This window comes from Centruroides sculpturatus, unplaced genomic scaffold (genome assembly GCF_000671375.1).
Source record: "Centruroides sculpturatus isolate CEXI.00-Female unplaced genomic scaffold, Cexi_2.0 scaffold2, whole genome shotgun sequence".
Classification (NCBI taxonomy): domain Eukaryota; kingdom Metazoa; phylum Arthropoda; class Arachnida; order Scorpiones; family Buthidae; genus Centruroides; species Centruroides sculpturatus.
Window position 1 is genome coordinate 509,563 of NW_019384369.1, and position 5,025 is coordinate 514,587.

The 5,025-nt window shown below is 30.1% G+C and overlaps 1 protein-coding gene across 1 annotated transcript in view; it reads left to right on the forward strand.

Moving 5' to 3' along the window:
- Positions 1 to 2,160: 2,160 nt before the first annotated feature.
- The window catches only part of LOC111613716 (DNA excision repair protein ERCC-8-like), a 27,724-nt gene continuing 24,859 nt past the window's right edge, over positions 2,161 to 5,025 (forward strand). Inside the window, exon 1 of the mRNA XM_023355057.1 lies at positions 2,161 to 2,307. The gene's annotated coding sequence lies outside the window, so the exon portion shown is untranslated. The remainder of the gene's footprint in view (positions 2,308 to 5,025) is intronic.

The window sequence follows — 5,025 nt, forward strand, 5'->3', positions numbered from 1 at the left end:
TGGACGTTCTACTTCCGGAGTTGCCTGCATTTATTCCGGCGGAGCAATCACTTGGCTCAGTCAGAGACAAAACTCAGTCGCAATATCTACCACAGAAGCAGAAGTGGTGGCTGCAAGTGAAGCAGCACGAGAAATAGTATGGCTAAAGCGGCTGTTAAGGGATATTACAGAACTCAAAGAGCCTCCTGAATTACAAATTGATAATGAAGCCGCAATAAGACTGGCGCAAAATCCAGAATATCATCGCCGAACTAAACACATTAAAACGAGACATTTTTTTGTACGCGAACTTGTTACAGATGGAACCATTATGGTAAGGAAAGTAACCACAGAGTTCCAGGTGGCTGACGTATTGACAAAGCCACTTCAGAAACAGAGACTTGAATTACTTTGTAGAAAAATGGGTATTCAACATCAACAGATCATTCAATGAGGGAAAGTGTTGGAAAAATAAATTTTCTACATTTTCATGATCTGTCTATAGGTGGCAACACCAATCGATTTGTTATGAGCTCCCTCTACTTCTTTGTCTTTTTCCCGCCTTTTTCGTTCTCTTCAAGTGTGTGAAGTTGTAGTGTTCCTTCTTTTGTGTAAATTAAAGTTTATTGTTAGTTATAACAATGTCTGTTGCAGATTTAATCATCCAGTTTCAACAGCATTCTCTGTTCCGCGTTGAACGGAGAGGAGGCATTTCGCCATTCGGATGTGTTCCGAAAAGTGAAATGTCTCCATGTTGACGACATCATCTTTGCCGCACTGGGAGGGAAGGAATGTTTGATCATTCCTCCCTTTTCCAACGAGTGGGATACTCTCGTTCGGTGTGGGCAAGGATGCGAAGGAAAAAGCGTCGCTTTGTAAGAGATGTGAACGAATTTTTCCTTTGCTATTTCTGAAGTTACTAACCTAGGATAAGAAGGCAAAAGGTTTTTTATTTTTTTTCCCTTGTCGTACTCACGTTAGTTTAGTAATTCACATTCACGCACAAACAACAACATCCTCACGCTGAAACATAGAGTTCAAACAACAAGACATTCGTCGCATCCAATCACCAATGATTCCATTCACGTACATTATAAGGAACACCGTTTCACAACACGAGCACGCTTCCCAAAATTCAACCTCTGGGTCCACGTCCCGGGAAGCGGTAACATCGGTCGATACGGCCGATGGCCGAAGAGGCTCTGGTAACAATTTACTTTTGACTTATCTTCGTTATTAAAATTTAAATTCAAATTCTTGTGATGATTCGTTTACTTGTATTCAAATGATTTTTTATTAATTATATAGATGAAAAATTTTTCACAGCAGGTGAAAAAGATTCCAAATGATTGCTTTACCAGTAAGTGAACACACGTGGAAGTGAAATTCGCCAATAAATATTAGAATATGTCTACAAATATAAAAAATATGTAGGAATGTAGGAGACAAGGAATCGAATTCGGGCGAGCATACTTGCCAAGAATTTTTCACGAGCGGCTTTTCCTGGATATGTCGTGCGCCGTTTCTCATCATCATTGTGGACTTGGTTGGATGCCACGATAAACCTAGAAAGAAGAGCTTTGTTAGTTCCCACAGGGCGAAAAAATTTTACTCGTATATTGCCGCGCGACACATTGGTGATCTGCCGTGGAAGGAATCCTCCGGGGAGGTTTTTTATGGACAAACTGGTCCCTATTTGGGCGTTACAAACGTGAATAAAACCGGAAAACTCCACGTGACCAACCGGTTGTCCAGGCGCAAACCCACAACCAACTACCAGTGTTCAGTGTTGTTATCCATTCTGGTGGGCACTAGGGCGAAAAGTCATCAAAAACGAAAAAAAAAAAACAATGTCTGAATTATAAAACACTAATTTTATGCTGAAAATATAAGTTTTTCTAAATATACATTAAATCGTACTTCGTTTCCGATTGTTTTTGTAAAATTCTGAACACCTCGTCGGTGGTTTGACGTCAGAAGCGACTTTTTGTGAACCGAGCTTAATGTCGATAAGGCAAGCAGAGTAAAAAGATAAACAATTAATAATTATATTTTCAACATTAAATTACTGTAATTATAAATAATATTAATAAAACTTAAATTGTTACTTGTTCCAAAGAATAAAAATGTATAATCATCAAATTATCAAACCGAAAAATGAGGTGGCGCTTTCGACAAATATGCTGTTGACATTGTTGTTGATATTTTGAAAACAGTTTTACATTTTGAAAATATTTAGCTTTTTCCCGCTTATGAACTTTCAAAAACAGTTATTTTAAATTGTAAATACACTCAAGGATGAATATGTGCAAAGAATAATTTACAAAGGTAAAATAAATTTTCCATATATTTAACTTTTTTGAATTCTTGTTTGATATGTAAAACACGTGACAATTATGCATGGGAATGTTGTAAATATGTCGATTTCACTTGTTTCTGTTATTGTTTTTTTTTTATTTATTCATTGTAACAAATGCAAATTATGATTGTGATTGATATTAAATATTAAATTACAGATAAACATTTTTATAAGTTGTTAATTATTATTTAATCAAAAAAATTATTTTAAATAATTAGTCACTTTTCATTCTTAATATTTTAGTTCTGGGTTATAATTATTATAAATGAATGATCTATTAAATAGCAATTCATAAACTAGGTCTCCTACTTATCAAATCACAAAAAAATAAAAAAGTTAAGGTAGTTATCTTATTTGTGTTATTGTTTGAGTTAAATATTACATTGAACAGTGTTTTTTAAGATCAATGTTTAATATTAATGCACACACTTAAATTGACCAATATAAAGTTACCTTTAACGAGATCATGTTTTTTTGCAAGTCTTTGTTGCACATCTTTTAACTTTTGTGACAGCTTATTTCTGAGAAATTATTATTAATAAATTAGCTTTAGTCACCATCTAAGCATAATTTAATATTTTAATAAAATTATAGAGTTATATATGTCATATGTTGCTAATAAAGTTAGAACTTGCTTATAATAAACGTCACTATTACTTATCTATCGATTGACATAATACACATAAATAATAAAATCAGTAGTGTTACATATATTCTCACGAAGACTATATATTATATAAAACATATTTTTCCATTTTATGTTTATTTCTGAAAAAGTTTGAAACTTTTTACTTATAACTTTAATCTAAACAAGAAGTAGGTTATATACAAAGATTAGTAAATATTTTCTTGATTATTACTATTGATATTTTCAATAAATAAAATCATTTCAATCACAAAAAAATGATCAAATCAGAAAAGGAATGGCATTTCTGACAAAAAAATTAAGGAATTTGGATTTACAGATTTGTTGAGTAGCCACCTGCACATTAAAACCACATATTTTCCATAATTTTAACTGTAAAAAATAGAATCAGCTGGCACAGGAAGGATAGAAACAATATTGCAACTATATAATACATAAATTAAATTACAGCATTTAGACTTTTTTTAATTCAGATTGTCTATGGCAGTGGATTGATATCTTATTACACAGCAAGCTAACCAGTATTAATTAAGAAACATGAATATCAAGTCACTAAAATTATTTATTACAAAACATTATTTGCCTTTGTTCAAGCCATTATCTGTCTACATTTGAACTGAATACAAAATAATAAAATAGAATATATATTTTTTTAAATATTTTGATAATTTTTGTGATCTTAACAAAGCAGTTTTTGGAATCAAATGATTTATCATTATTTTACAAAAGCTTCAAGATTAGTTCAACTTATATTAATAGAATTATAGGACTTCTTGAAGTTTTTCTATGTTTCTTAAATCAATGACAAATAATTTGATTTCATTAAATAAAACTGAAGCATAAAATGATTTGTAAATGAAATCAAAAACTTAATTACAACTCAAAAAAAAAAGAAATAACATGTTTACAGAATTAATTCATGAGATGTTTAATTATAAGCAAAAATGAAAATTAAAACTATGCAATAAATTATAGACACCTAATAGTGGTTAAAATGCAAAGTTAAACAACTCAAAAACACTGTGTAACCCTGATACCAAAATTGTTAGATTTATGTCAAATTGGTATCTTGAATACTTTATATTAACTATGAAAAATATGAATTATAACTAAATATTTAAAATATTTAATATTTTCTTTAATGTTTATGAAGTTATATTGTTTGTTTTCACATGTAACTCTTGTAAAAAATATACTATAAGTTGTCAAATACAGGTATATAATGACCATAAATTATTTTATACATGTTAGAAGTTTGAATATTTCTTTTCATTATCATACAAATTTTAATTTTTCATATTCTTTTATACATCATTTTTCATTTTTGATAGTTGAAGTTAATAGAAGTTAACAATTAGAAATGAAGTAATCTGTCTAGAGGTTGATAATTAGGCTGTCAGTCTCTAGACAAATAATGCTATAATGCTCTAGGTAAGATCTCCTAAGTTATGTTTACAGAGTTGCTCATAGTACCTGCACTGGCAACCACAACTATTGTTTTTACATGTTGCAGAAGGTAACCATAGTTTCAGGGTTTTAAAAAACCTTAGAGACCTTCCACTTCTAACAGTATTTTCCGTAAGAATGATTTTAAAAAGTTATGGTCATTTGAGAAAAAAAATATATATGATTTGAATAGTTTTAGAGACACCCTGTATTCCTTGTAACACTTTTTAAAGTCAGTTTTAGTAAAAATGAAGTCAATTCAGATGCTGATTTCTGCCAAGTAAACTGAATAATAATAATGTTATATTAAGTACATATCAAACAATTAGTAGTAATGGTTCCAGATTCAAAATTTTTAAAAATAATGTTTTAATACTATGCAATATATGAATATGTACAGTACATATTGTTGGTGCACAAGAATAGTGACATAACTCAAAAAAATAATTTTTCCAAAATAGCCATTTAAAAGTTTCTTTTATTTCTGCAAGGCTTTGTCATGATCTTGGATTTTTAAAATTTTTAAATCTTTATTTCCAAAAAAGATTGAAAATTTTAAAAATCCAAGATCATGACAAAGCCTTGCAGAAATAAA